This window comes from Pongo abelii, chromosome 18 (assembly GCF_028885655.2).
Source record: "Pongo abelii isolate AG06213 chromosome 18, NHGRI_mPonAbe1-v2.0_pri, whole genome shotgun sequence".
Lineage (NCBI taxonomy): Eukaryota > Metazoa > Chordata > Mammalia > Primates > Hominidae > Pongo > Pongo abelii.
In genome coordinates, this window is record NC_072003.2 from 12,386,996 (window position 1) to 12,401,711 (window position 14,716).

At 51.2% G+C, this 14,716-nt stretch overlaps 1 protein-coding gene across 17 annotated transcripts in view; it reads left to right on the forward strand.

Moving 5' to 3' along the window:
• CLEC16A (C-type lectin domain containing 16A) overlaps positions 1-14,716 on the forward strand; it is a 231,934-nt gene that overhangs the window by 124,164 nt on the left and 93,054 nt on the right. The gene's annotated exons all lie outside the window — the stretch shown is intronic.

Consider the following 14,716-nt stretch of genomic DNA (forward strand, 5'->3'; position numbering starts at 1 on the left):
TAAACTGACTGGAAATGTGATTATAATAGAGCTGTCAGTTTTGTTCAAGTGGAAAATTTTTAAGTAAATCCAATTGCAGCATTATTTGGTTCTTTTAAAGGAGAGGGTGATGTAGCTGTTTCCTGTGTATTGATTATTTGATTGGTACCTGTCTGCTGGACCTATTTTTTTTTCTCAGTAGCATTCATTGATGTGGTTTAATGTATATTCCTGTAATCTTTCCCTGTTTTATAAACTTAAAATCATAATTGAGCCACATTAGAGAGACATGTTCTGCTGAGATCACAAGGTCACCTAATGACTGTGCCCTCTTTTGTTGGTGATGTATCGAAGTGGCTGTAGGACAGTTCTTCTGAAAAACACACACACACAAATTATTCTTTTTTCCTCTACAAAGCAGGATTTCTAGATTCAATTCTATGCATTAGAGAAATGAGGCATTTGAGTAGTAGAGACTGTTTGAGCTTTTTTTGCCTATTAAAATCACTGTTTTTAAGCCAGGCACAGTGGCTCATGCCTATAATCCCAGCACTTTGGGAGGCTGAGGTGGGAGGATTGCTTAAGCCCAGGAGTTGGAGACCAGCCTGGGCAGCATAGTGAGACCCTGTCTCTACAAAAATTTTTTTAAAAATTAGCAGTGAGTGCACCACTGCACTCCAGCCTGGGCAATCGAGCAAGACCCTATCTCAAGAAAAAATATCTATATTGTTTCTGCTGAAGGCACTCTACAATTGAAATACTTTTTCAGAATACCAATCCTTCCCACACATTTGGAAATGGGACCATGGTTTTGATTTCTCACATAGGAAGGGACTTAGTGGCTTAGATTTGCTCAAAAAGCAGTAACTTCCGAGGCACATCATCCCTTGGGATGTGGACAGCTTTTGGGTGCAGCTGCACCAGAGGGCTTCCAGGGAGGAGCAGGGGTCCTGCTGGCAGTTGAGTCCCGGCCCAGCACTGTGACCTTGGATGCGTGTGTGTGTGTGTGCGTGTGTGTGTGTGTTTTGAGACATGGTGTCACTCTGTTGCTTTGGCTGGAGTGCGTGGCATAATCATAGCTCTCTGCAACCTTGAAGCCCGGGGCTCAAGGGCTCCTCCCACCTTAGCCTCTAGAGTAGCTGGGACCACAGGCATGTGCTACCATGTCCAGCTAATTTTTAAATGTTTTATAGAGATGGAGTCTTGTTGTGTTGCCCTGCCTGGTCTCAAACTCCTGGGCTCAAGCGGTCCTCTTGCCTCAGCCTCCCAAAGTGCTGGGATTACAGGTGTGAGCCCCTGCGCCTGGCCTTGGCATGTTTTTTGACCAAGGGGAGGATGAGGTGCTTTGGAGGATGAGATGTCAGGAGGATGAGACGCTGCCTATCAGCGTTTAGCACGGTGCCTGGCGTCTTGATAGAGCCCAGTTGACGAGCCCTGGCAAAGAAGCTGGTTTTTGGGTTTCTCATCCAAACCCCACTACTCCTCTGTCAAGAAATGATCACTCTAGTTATTCAGCCAAACCTTGGAATATCCTTGTTTCTTCTCATCCCTGTGATCAAGCTCTTAGCAAATCCTGCCAGCTTAAGCATCACATAGATAGAGAACCCAGCTCCGTCTCACTGCCTTTAGCTCCCCCTGCAGCTGGTGGGGACTCTAGAAACTGGGACTAGGGGGTCAGCTTCCTCCTCTGCCCTTTCCACAGCAACAGCCAGTAGAATCCTTTTAAATAGACGTCAGACCCTTCAGTGGTCCTGGCTTCCCATTGTGGCGTCAGCTCACTGTACCATGTGTGCCCCCCATCTGCTCCTCACTGTGTTAGCCCAGTCATACGGAGCTCGAGAGATTTCCACCTTGGGCCACCGGCTTCAGGGTGCCCCAAAACCCCCACTCTGCCCCACAGGGCTGCCAAAGCCAGCCTCCTTGACAACATCTGGCTGACGGGGAGGGGAGGGCAGTAAGAGCCGCCACAGAAAACAGGAATTCGTGGGGGGAGTGGGGTTGAGGATTAACGTTGAGTTTCAAGACATCCCTCGCTCCAGCCCACTCTGTGAGCTGTCTGGGGCTCCACCTACACACAGCTCCTCACCCTGAAGCTGCTGGGTTCCCCTGCATCACACGCCCACCTTCCCCAGTGAACCCAGCCACCAGATTTGACACAGGATCCGGTGACTGCTCAGGCCTCAGGAGGGGAGGGTTGCCTTCTGGCTCTGATATCTGATCAACCACAGAACACCCAAAACAAATCTCTGAACCAGTGACAGACAGCACGACCTTTAAGGAAGGTGTAAGTCAGGAGAAGGCCATCTCCCCTATATATCACCTCTCCCAGCCCAGGAAGCTGGCCTGCCAATTGCCCCAGAGTCTGGCCCAGCCACTGACTGGGTCCACCCTGCCCTCAGCCAATCCACACTCTCCAGCCCACCCCACGGCCTGCTGGGGAGAACAGGAATCAGGAAGAATGGAGCAGCACTTCCTCCTACCCTCTTGTAGGAGGGAGATGGGTTCTTTTCAGATTAGGCAGAAATGCTGAAAAGTGTTGTCACCTTGAATCCTAAATACCCATTAAAGTTGAGGCTTAGGAAGCACCTGAAATCACAAGGACTGATCATTAGAATCTCTTTATTTAAAAACAAAGAGCAGGGCCGGCACGGTGGCTCAGGCCTGTAATCCCAGGACTTTGGGAGGCCGAGGCGGGAGGATCACTTGAGCCTAGGAGTTCAAGACCAGCCGAGGCAACATGGAGAGATGTTTTCTCTACTAAAAATGAAAAGGTCGGGCGTGGTGGCTCATTCCTGTAATCCCAGCACTTTGGGAGGCTGAGGCGAGCAGATTGCCTGAGATCAGGAGTTGGAGACCAATCTGACCAACGTGGTGAAACCCTTTCTCTACTAAAAATACAAAAAAATTAGCTGGATGTGGTGGTATGCGCCCGTAATCCCAGTTACTCAGGAGACTGAGGCAGGGGAATTGCTTGAACCAGGGAGGTGGAGGTTGCAGTGAGCCAAGATTGTGCCACTGCACTCCAGCCTGGGTGACAGAGTGAGACTCCATCTCAAAAAAAAGAAAAGAAAAAACATTAGTCAGGCATAGTGGCATGTGCCTGTAGTTTCAGCTACTTGGGAGGTTGAGGCGGGAGGATCACTTGAAACCTGGGGAGATTGAGGCTGTAGTGAGCTATGATCGAGCCACTGCACTTCAGCCTAGGGGACAACGTGAGACCCTGTCAGAAACAAAAAGCGCAAAATCCTGATTTAAGACTTAAGAACTCTGGTGGAGGGTGTGAGGGTCTCTGTATTGCTGGTGACCAGCACAATGCGTGGTGCTGCAGGCGGCCTGGACAGATTTTTCAAATGAGTGTCAAATGTTGTTCATAACTTCTAAACTTTTAAGAAATGTACAGACTATGGCTAGGCGCGGTGGCTCACGCTGGTAATCCCAGCACTTTGGGAGGCCGAGGCAGGCGGATCACTTGAGGCTACGAGTTAAGACTAGCCTGGCCAACATGGTGAAACTCCATCTCTACAAAAAAAAAAATACCTGTGTGTGTGTGTGTGTGTGAAGAGAAATGTACAGAATACTGAGCTTGGGACATGTAGAAGCATAAATTTTCATTTTTACTTTGACCTGCCTGAAAATAGATGTGAAAATGTGTTTGCCACAGGGGAACCGCTCTAGGGGCATCTGATTTGCTCCTAGGCCAGGCCAGGACAGGGCTGTAGCCAAGCATGAGGGTGGGTGGTGCGAAGGCCTGTGGTTTCTGGCCCGGCAGGACTTTGAAAACAATCTGTACCCAGACCCCACTCCAGAAGGTTCTGAGTCACTGGCTCCGGGGTGGGGCCCTGGCATCTGTATTTTCAAATGCTCCCTAAAGGATTCCATTGCATAGCCAGTGTTGAGAACCATGGGGTTAGACAGAGTGAGGAATGTTCTGGAACTCAGCACTCAATGTCTGCTTTGCTGCTTTCCATGAATTTTGGTTCCCTCTAGGAACTCTCCTTGCGCACCTGCTAATCAGCCAGATGCCATCAGGAAGGCTGGCTTTGGTGGCATGGTACAGCAGTCACACCTCTCTAAGTTCCAAAGTCAGTTTCTTAGGTGGAAACCACCTGCCGTCCCAGTCACCCTCACAGATCCCTCATGGGACAATGACATTTCTTAATGAGGAGTGGGTCCGGCACAGCCAGTCTGAACTGCAGGGCTGCAGTAGACCCTGTCGTTCAGCAGGTTTTAGAGGAAGAGGTTGGCCACGTCAGATGAATTCCTGGTTTCTTTACCAGGGAGAATCATGCTGGGCACTTTGAGGGGCGCTCAAGTGATAGGCAGGAAGAGCCAAGCCCGTGAGGGAGGCAGATTCCCATCTGCCCCTAAGGTTGCATCATGGGTCTGGCAGCCAGAGAGGCCTGTGGTATTTAAGTTGTTTACGCTTCTCTCCCTCTCCTCTCCGCTTGCCTGAATGCGTGTAATTGAGTTTATGGAAGTTAACCTTGCATACAGTGTGCCTCTACCTGATTTGAAGACAAATCACTTGCTCTCTCGAGCCTTGGGCACCTGTCTTGAGAGGAAGGGCCTGCGTAATAGGTTGGGCCTCCTGGACGGTCCCCAGCCCTGCAGCCCTGCAGCCCCACACACAGCTACATGTGTGTTCAGAAGGTAGCTGAACCCATTCTGTGCTTGGCTTTGTGTATAATCACTTGCATGGGCTAGGCAGGAGATTCCCTTGCAGAACTTGCAACTTCCTGCAGCACTGAAACTCCAGCCATCCCTATCTCTCGTGGTTGTCCTGAACCAGTGCCAGTCTTGGAAATGGCCTGTTTTGTTTCAGGCAGTCATAAAAATGCCTTAGGAGCAGAGACTGTCCAGGCCAGAGTCAGACAGCCAGACCATGGAGGCTCAGAAGTTGATGGGGCTGAGCTGGCCTCCCCCAGTCCTCACAACTTTTTAGTCATTTGCTAATAATTAAGAGCTAAAAGTTCTCATCCCATCTTCCCTGCAGCCTTTGGACTGACTGGGATGCCACCATTTTTTATACAAGGTTCAAGGTGAGATAGCCTTTCTTTCCTTTTCCTGCCAAATTCTCATGTAGAAAAGCCACATGCAACTTCCTGGTTTTTCAACTTGGCGCATCCACATTATCTTTTTGCAGTTATCTTTTTTTCTTTTTACTACCTATACCCTGGCCTTTGAATTTTATAATACACTTTGCATTTTTCTAAATGCAGTTGGGGTTTTCCAGAGCTGTGCAAAGCCAGGAAATATGCATGTCATTTAAATGACTCCGGTTAACCTTTAGCCTTTAACTGGTTTCTCAAAAACTCAACTCTCTCCCAGCTATGGTTTGCATTCTCCAGAGCAGCAAAACTGATGAACATCTACAGCTTTCACTGTTCCCTGCTGGGCTGCCTTCCCTTTACTGCCTCCAGTCTCATGAGCCATGCTGGCAGACTCTGGGAAATGTGAGTCCCAAGCAGTGTCTAGCAGAAGGTTCCAGATTAGATTGATGCAGCCCCTCTTGCCACTTCCTGAGGTCTCCCAGGGCCCCTGGCCTCAACGGCTTCCCTTCCTATCATGGCATCCTGTTCCTGTCATAGCACAGTAACCATAATAGATCCCATCTATTTCCCACCAGAAACGCAAGATCCAGACTGCAGATTGCACACTTGACTGTAGGCAGGGACTCCGAGTGTTTCCTCACCCACTCCCGTGCGCGTCCATCCATCATTTGCTGAGTGGCAAGCATTGTGCTAGCCATCAGAAACACAAGGACAAGACAGAGCCCTCCTCCCTTCAGGCATCTAGCGCAGTGATGCACTTCAGCAGGTGGGTGCAGGTGCTCTGCTGGAAACTGCAGGATCAAGAAGAAGAATACAGAGTAGTTGGGCCCTTGCTGGGGGTGGGTGGTAAACAGGGACAAGAATTGCTTCTGGGCTTCCGAGCCTTTGAGTCAAGGGTTGTTCTGAGCCAGTGTGCAGCAGCAGACAACCTGGGGAGGGGCCTTCCAGGCAGAGGGGGCATCTGCAGTGAAGACACACAGGTATGTTTGGCTACCAGGTCAGTAGCCTGTGTCTGGAACATTGGGCGGTCCATTCATTCCCTATGGCTGCTGCTACACATTTCTACAACACCCAGTTATTCTCTTACAGCTCTGGAGGTCAGAAGTCTGCCACGGGTCTCACTGGGCTAAAGTCTAGGTGTTGGTCCTTCCTGAAAGCTCTGGGGAGAATCTGTTTTCTTGCCTTTTCTGGATTCTAAAGGTTGCCTGTGCTTTGGCTTATGGCCCCTCCCTCCATCCTCAAAGCCAGCAGTGGCAGGATGAGTCCTTCTCGCACTTCATCACTCTCACCTCCTCATCTGCCTCACTCTTTCACTTTTAGAACGCCTTCTGATTAGATTGGGCCTGTCCAGGTAATCCAAGATAAGCTCCCCCAGCTCAGGCTCTTTGATTCAGTCACACCCGTGAAATCCCTTTTGTAAGGTAGCATGTTCGCAGGTTCCAGGGATTAGGGCATGGGCATCTTTGGGGACTATTACAGCCACCCCAGGTGGGATGCAGAAACTGGCAGCAGATGGGGCTGGAAGGGTAGGCAGAGGCTCTGTGGGACACGCTGCAATTGAGGAAGCCTAGAGAACTAAGCAGGTGAACAGGCAGGGGACAGCTACCCCTCAAAGGCTCTTCAGTTGTATGGCCAGGGCTCCTGCCCTGTCCTTGGCAGATCCCTCTGACCTTGCAGCCCCAGTGCAGGGTGGAGGCATGCCCAGTGGGCCCCTGGGTCTCAGAAACAGCAATCTTTTGTCCTTTTGTCTGGACAAAAGAGCCCCACTTTGGTAGTACAAGTTAAAATCCTTCCCTCAGCCCCCTCTCCACTCTACTCCCATCTCTAGGATGCCCCTGGTCTGAGCCCGCTGATGTTCCCAGGTGGCCTTCTCTGTCCTGGGCACCCAGCCACATCCTGCCCTTCTTGCCCGTCTTCTCCATCCACCCATGTCCTTGCTGCTGTGGTGCCTCCAGGTAGGGCTCCTCCAGGTAGCCCTGGCTCGCGTCTCCCCAAGCTCTCCTTTCCTTTTTGCCCTAAAAGGCTCAAACATCCTCCTCTATGGCCATCTGACCCCTCCACTCCCCTCCCCACCTAGTCACAAGGTACCCACTCCCTGGATTCCTCAAGCCGTAGGGCCCTATCATTTCTTACAGGACAGCAGTTCCAAGCCAGGAGAGCATGGGGGTTCTCTCCAGCCAATTTGAGCCAGGAAGAATTTTAACCAAAAGCCCAAGTTGGCTTTTGAAAGAGGCCTTTCTCCAGGAAAGGATTAGAGAGTTCCAGTCATTAAATGGTCCGCTGCAGAACGCTAGTTCTTGACTAAAGTGGTTGGTTTTTAAATGAAATGAAATAAATGTGCCTTTTTGTTTTTTCAATAAATGAGAACAAAAGTAGCCAGGTGTGGTGGCATGCACCTGTAGTCCCAGCTACTTGGGAGGTTGAGGTGGGAGGATCGCTTGAGCTTGGGAGGCAGAGGTTGCAGTGAGCCGAGATGGCACTACTGCACTCCAGCCTGGGCGACAGAGTGAGAATCCGTCTAAAAATATATATATATATATATTGTCGACTGTGATGGGAAAACTTTCTGATTCAGGCCTCAAGTATATGTCTGAGAATTGAAGTTCTGTGAAGGTTCGCGCATGTCTCCCTTGATTTTGATGGCTCTTGTTAAAAAACAAACCCAAAATAACCTTAGAAACTGTGTGCACACGTGAGTGTGTGCATATGTGTATGTACACCTGTACATGTGGGAAATCGCAACGGCGTGCTCTGTAGAAGTGCAGATCTGCTCGAGGACAGTTCCTCACCACTGCAGGGCCAGAGCCCTAGGGCTCCCAGGTGGCTGCCACTTCCCCATTGAGGCTGTTCCTTGCCAGAAGACCCAGGGTCCGGTCTTTCAATTCTCTTCCTGCTGTGAGGAAAGTGTTTCTCTTGAAAACAGGAGCCAGCCCACCCCAACTCTTGATGTTGGGTGACACCGAAGACAGGAACTCTTTTGGGTTAAAACTTGGGGCTACAAGTAAGACTTGATGAGGCTTATATCCCAGTGGGTTTACTGGTGAATTGGGAACGGGTGGTGTGTAAAGGCAGCCGGAGCGGCTGTGCATTCGTTCAGCAGCCGTTTACGGAGGCCCTGCTGCCTCCTGGGCCAGCTCAGCCTTGGGGATCAAGCTAAGCTGGTGCTCCCTCTCCTCCACCTCTCTCTTCTGGAAGGAAAGGAATGCTTTCTTCCTTTAAGGCCTAAGACTCACAGCTGGCTTGAGGTAGAAGTCCTGCCTGCCCTGAATATAAAATTTTAAAACTTCCGTATTTGGCAAATCTGTACCCTAGTTTTGTTTAGTTGTGTGTGGGCGTGGGGTTATATTCAGCACTGGAGATTGTGGGAGCCCAGCTGTGCATGAACAGCTTCTCCACCCAGTTAGGGAGAGTGGGAGCTCCCCATCTAAGTTTAAGGTTGCAGCTCTTCCTCCCATAGATCTGTGGTTTACCCTCAGCCCCAGCCCCTGCAACAACACTGACCCCTGGAGAGCCCAGACAAAGGCTCTGAGAAGTCCTGCAGACCCACAGCCAGCCAAGGAGGTTTGCTTAATAAGAGCTGCCCCTCATCAGCAGCTCACCATGTAGGGGGATTGAGGTTTTGTTTGTTTTGTTGTTGTTGTTTGTTTTTTTATTGTTGTTGTTGTTGTTGTTTGAGACAGGGTCTTGCTCTGTTGCCCAGGCTGGAGTGCAGTGGCACAAACATGGCTCACTACAGCATCAAACTCCTGGGCTCAAGCAATCCTCCCACCTCAGCTTCCTAAGTAGCTGGGCCTATAGGTGGACACCACCACGCCTGGATAATTTTTTTGATTTTTTGTAGAGACAGTATTTTGCCATTTTGCCCAGGCTAGTCTTAAACTCCTGGGCTCAAGCAGTCCTTCCACCTGGACTCCCAAAGTGCTAGGATTACAGGAGGGAGCCACTGTGCCTGGCCAAGGCAGCTCATCATGTGCCAGGCACTGAGGATTTATGTGTCGAGGCCCCATGTGGGAGGGGCCCAGGTAGCACCTGACCCCAGGGCCACTCAGCTCCAGAGCCCTCGGTGTCCTCCTAAGCCTCACCTCCTCTCACTCCATCCTAGCATCACCCAACCATTTTTCTTTCCTTCCTCAGCCCATGTAATGATATCTGCCAGTTTCCTCCAAAACTGATTTGGGCTAAAGGAGCCCAGAATAAACAGGTGGCCCTGGCCCTAAGCCCCAGTCCTCTCCTGAACTGGGGCAAACCCTCCACTTCCAGCCTCCTGCTGCCTGTGGCGCTCCCCTGTCTGCTGGAAGGCAGGGAGGCTGGCCCAGGGGGACCTGACATGGAGAGTCTGTCTTCCAGGGCTCAAGGGGATGGCTGTGGTCTCCCCTTGCCTGTGTGTGTTCTACCCGGAATGGAAACCAGCTTTTCACCTTGTCCGGGAGGTTGGGGACCTGGGGGAACACAGCCCAGCCTCTGTGCCAGCCCTCATTGCTGGTTTTCTCTCCACCAGCAGAGTCCAAGCCCAAGCCCTATGGGCCCCAGCAGGACCACGCTGAGCCCTCTCTCCAGCCCCGCGGCCTGGCTCTGGGATGTACCCATACCACCCCTTTTAGTCCCCTGCCTGCTGAGTGTGTCCCCTTCAGCTCTGGGCCTTCATACAGGTGCATCCCTCTGCTTGGAATGCTTATTCCTGCCACCATGGTCCCCTGTGTTTGGCCAACTCCCTGACACCTTCAACTCTGCAGACAGCTCACTTCCCAGCAAAATCTTCCCTGACTGCCAGATCTCTCTCTGTTCATGGCATTTCCCACTGTGTGTGATTTTCTATTTTTGTGTGGTTCTTTGGTTCATGTGGGTACCAAGCTGCTTGGGGACAGAAACCCCAACTCTTGTTCAAAGTTGGATCCCAGGGCCCACAGCGTAATAGGTACTCAGTGAAGACGGGCCAGATATGAATGAATGGAAATGCGAGTGGGTTAGGGTCGGAGCCCATAAATGAGGACATTGGCCTTGTTTTCCAAAAATAGACCATGACTCCAGGGTCCTAGAGGAAGCCTGTAAACCTCCTGGTCTGACAGACATCTGACACACTTTGCATGGGTCTCTTTCTCCACAGAGAAGTTGGAATAAGATCAAGACTTAATTCACAGGCCCAGCATTAGTCTTCTGAACTCACTAGCTATATGAGTCATCTCCACCATGGAGGGAGGCAGTTTTAAACTGGAAAGGTCAATCGATATGTCAGAATATCTAGTAAATCATTCACGTTCCACCTGGTGCCCCTTCCATTCCCCTGAAAAGCCTGCCCTTGTTCAGCGCCTCTCGAAGACACTGTGAAGAAAGAGGCAGCCGGGGCTGGGTGGTGATTTACCTCGAGGAAAATTAATATGGTGCCATCAATTCTGAAGGCAGAAAGGGCCCATGGCCAGATGGCTGCAAGCAGGCTGGAATAACTCATGGCCCATGAGGGCGCTGAGTTTGGGGAGGCCTCTCCTTGGCCCTGGATATAAATCAGCAGCCCTTTTGCAGAGAGAGAGTCGGAGTCTTTGTCAGGCCTGGGGGAAGGGAGCCAGCACCAGAAGCCCCTCTTCCCCAGGAGCCTGTCGTTGTCTGAAGGGTTGAAAGGCACCTCTGTGCCACCCTTCTCGGCCAGCACCAAGCACTGGACTCATTTACAGATGAGGCCACGAAGCCCCCGCCCTGGGTTCCAGGAGGATCACGGGAAGGGGGCTTTCAGCCTGGCTGTCAGAGAAGAATGTGACAGGCCCATTTTCACTCCACAGGCCTTAATTGGATGGTCAGAGGGCACATCTGTGGCTTACAAGAAACAGATGGCAGGATGGGTTAGTGAAGGAGAAAGCACGCTTGCTTCAGGTTGAGTGCCCGTGGAGGTGCTGGGGCAGCACGCTGGCAAGCAGGCAGACTCGGCCAGGACCCAGCTTTGTCACGCACGTGAGGCCTTGGCTGTCCTCTTCATCTTTCTGAGTGTCTGTTTCTTCAGCTGTAAAATGGAGATGATAAGGCCCAACAACATAACATAGGAGGGTTTGGTGAGAAAATGCATTTGAAATGGCTGAAGACAGTGCCATGTGTTATAAATGCTTGGCAGTTGTTATTGTCCTGTGGTAGCCTTGGGTCTCCAGAGCCAAGAACAGCCTCCTGTCTGGATCTGAGTGGCTTCATCCCACTGTGTGGGACTCTGGTCCCAAGTGTTGTATGTGAGTAGCTGGGACCACAGGTGTGCGCCACCACACCCAGCTCATTTTTGTATTTTTTGTAGAGAAAGGGTTTCACCTTGTTGCCCAGGCTAGTCAAACCCCTGGGCTTAAGTGACCCTCCCACCTCAGCCTTCCAGAGAGCTGGGATTACAGGCGTGAGCCACTGTGCCTGGCTGGGAATCCCATTTCAACCTGAGATTGGGCGGGGACAAACATCCAAACCATATCAGTACCTGTGGGAAGTGACTTGAAGGCCTCTCGGGTCTTTGGCTAGTCCTCTGGGAAGTAGGGAGAATCCTAAGTAATAGCCGCTTCACAGGGAGGCGGTGAGGATGAAGTGTGTGGAGCACAGAGCCACTGTTTGTTGAAAGTGCATTGTTACTGTTATTGCCTTTGTTGTGGTAGTTAGGCTTGTTTTGATGATTCTTTCCAGGGAACTTTGGCTTCCTTGGCTTCTGGGGTGTGCACACAAGCACTGGACCAAGGATGAGGCTCAAGGAGGGCCCTGGGCTCATGCCCTGGGCTGACAGTGGAGGCCATGGGGCTGGTGGGGAGGAGCACAGGCCTGAGGCCACCCCACCTGGCTCAAGATCCCCACTCGCTACCTCTGTGACCTGGACAAATTCCTCCACCTCATCTGAAAAATGGGGCTAGGAACTATTTCCCCCTTACTGTGGGATTATTATGAGGATTCAGTGATGCGATCCATGTTGTTTTAACACTGCTTTGCCATATGGTAAGGCTTCAGATAGTACCTCACTGGTAGATAATTTCCTGTTAAGGACAGCCAAAGTGGAATTCAGATGGGGATGGTGAGAGCCAAGACGTTCTTTTGTTTGTTTGTTTGTTTGTTTTGAGACGGAGTTTCGCTCTTGTTGCCCAGGCTGGAGTGCAGTGGCACTGTCTCGGCACACTGCAACCTCCGCCTCCCGGGTTTAAGCGATTCTCCTGCCTCAGCCTCCCAAGTAGCTGGGATTACAGGCGCCTGCCACCACACCTGGCTAATTTTTATATTTTTAGTAGAGATGGTGTTTCACCATGTTGTCCAGGCTGATCTCAAACTCTTGACCTCAGGTGATTGAGAGCCGAGACATTTATGCCCAGTTCCTGCCTTTCCAGAGCCTGGTGTCATCTTTTAAGTTAGTGCTATCCCATCTCCTTCAATTCAGTTCATGTCACCTCAGCTCGACAGAGGCAGTTCTGTGTCTGGGCACCAGGAATCCCCAGGGGGAGGCCCTCCAGCACCACCTGAGATGTTTGCCGTTTCAGAGAACCAACCTTGTGATCACTTACTTAGTAATTTTCTTTGAATCTACTCACAATTTATCCCTGTCAGGGCAAGATGAAGTAAGTTAAGCTAGTCCAAACCTAAACCCATGAAATCAGGAGATCCATAAAGTAAATATGTATTTTCTCACAACATCTGAAGCTAAATAGAGGATGAGATAAAATTAGAAACCATTCACATAGGTGCCATCTAAAACCATCTTAGGTCTCTGTCCCCACCCCCATCCCCCACCTGCTGCTCCCCATAGTCTGCACGCAAGGTGGACTTGTTAAGGCTCCCCTGAGACCCCTGCCTGCCCACAGAGCCTCACCTGGACCGGTCCCAAGAGCCAGGCCCACTCTCACGTCCAGGAGGAAGCCCTGCCTCCCCAGGTGTTAGGCTGGACTTTTCGTCATACAGCACAGGGAGAGTGAGGCAGTTAACAAACCACATTTAATATTCGGTATTGTAATTTTAAATTTGTGGAATGAACCTAAACTACTACTTGTCTTTTTATGCTACCTATAGATATTAAATGTGGACAGATTTTGCTTGGCAGACCATTGGTTTAGAAGGCTGGGTTAAGCCCTGTGTTTGAGTAAAAGTAGTATTCAAGTAAAAGTAGGATTCAACCCCAGGTTCTTTTTGGCCCCAGGCAAGGAAGTTCTATACCTGCCTCACCAGCACTTCTTCCAGGAGGGCAGAGAATCAGATATGAATTATTTCTCACAATCACCAGGAATGGCTGCAGCTGTGCTGGACAGATTCTGCATCTGTTCCCAAGCTCATCGGTCACCTTTTACGTGGGTACACCGAGGCCCAGAGAGGAGGAGGGGACTTGCCCAGGTCGCTGGCCAGGTCATTGTGCTGCTTCCACACAAGGTGGCTGAGAGGGGAGGCCTAGCCAGTTTGGGGCAGGAAGTGTCCAAGAAGCTGGTCAGAGCTCCCCCGCTGTGCAGCCGCCCTGGGCTCCTCCACCTGGGAGCTCTTGGGACAAGTCTGAGAGCCTTTGAAGCCTCTGCAGCCTGAGAGTTTTAGAGCTCTTGCTACCTTCAGATCCTGTTTCCATACAGAACACCGTGTTAAAGCTTTCTGTCAGCTGGGGGCTCTCTGTCTCGAAAGGGGCCTCTGCGCTGACAGCCCCAGTCCCTCATGGCGGATCACACATGTGGCCTTGCCCTGTGCCAGGTGCTTGACTGGGCCCTTGCTGAATCAGATGAAAGAAATCCTCCAGAATCCTCCTGCACTTCTGCAGCAGGTAACAACTTTGTTTCATGCTTTTGAGACCAGAGGCTCCGAGAGGTCACATGACCAGCCCAAGCATCCACAGCTAGGACTCCACAGAACCAGCTCATCCCTGCCAGGTGGGAGGCAGTCTGCCATCCGCCAGGGTATCTGAAATGTTTCTGCTTCAGGTGCTATGGCTGATGCTTCCAGGCCATTATCCGTGTACCATCTTCAGCTGGGTGTGGGTAAGAGCCTCGATGGGGATGGGCCCAGAAAGACCTTGGTGTATTTCTCACACCCAAAGAGGGCCACCAAGGAAGGCCCATGGTGACCCCTGGGTGGGAAGCTTGGTGCTCTCAGGGAGTGGGATTTGTGCCCTCTGGTGCACAGCCTCGGGCGGGAAGTGCACCAGGCCCCCAGCCATGGGCGGAGAGCTTCTCCAGAGAGGGCTGTGATGTGCAGCTAGAGGCAGTGCTTGGCACCCCTGCTCTTTTCACAGGACCCAGAAGTTTGCCAGATCAAAACCTTAGCATTGGCTGGAAAATTGGCTTACTTATTGCCATCTGTACCCATCACTTACCCATTGAGTGGGCGCCATCCTGTGCTGAGTCAGGTGGGGGTCCTGCCTTTGAGTTAGTAATTTCAGGTTTTCCTTTTGTTGTTTAAAGGCATACTTGTTAGGCTACCAAGTAATACAGAAACATATTCACATTGTAAAAGGCTCAAACAATGCAGTGTGTAGAGTAAAAAGTGAAAGTGCCCTGCCATTTCCCCAGCCACCCACAGTACCCCCCTTCCCCCTAGGCCAACTGCCTCTCCAGCAGGAACTCCCAGCCTCCGTTGAGGGGAGGGGGAGGGTGTCCTTCTGGACCAAGCTCTTCGCACCTGCACACATACGTATTCCTCTGGGTGGATAGCCTCGGGCTGTCTTGTTCACTACGGTCACTCCAGCCCAGCCACAGGCCTGGCACTTAGTAGGCACCCAC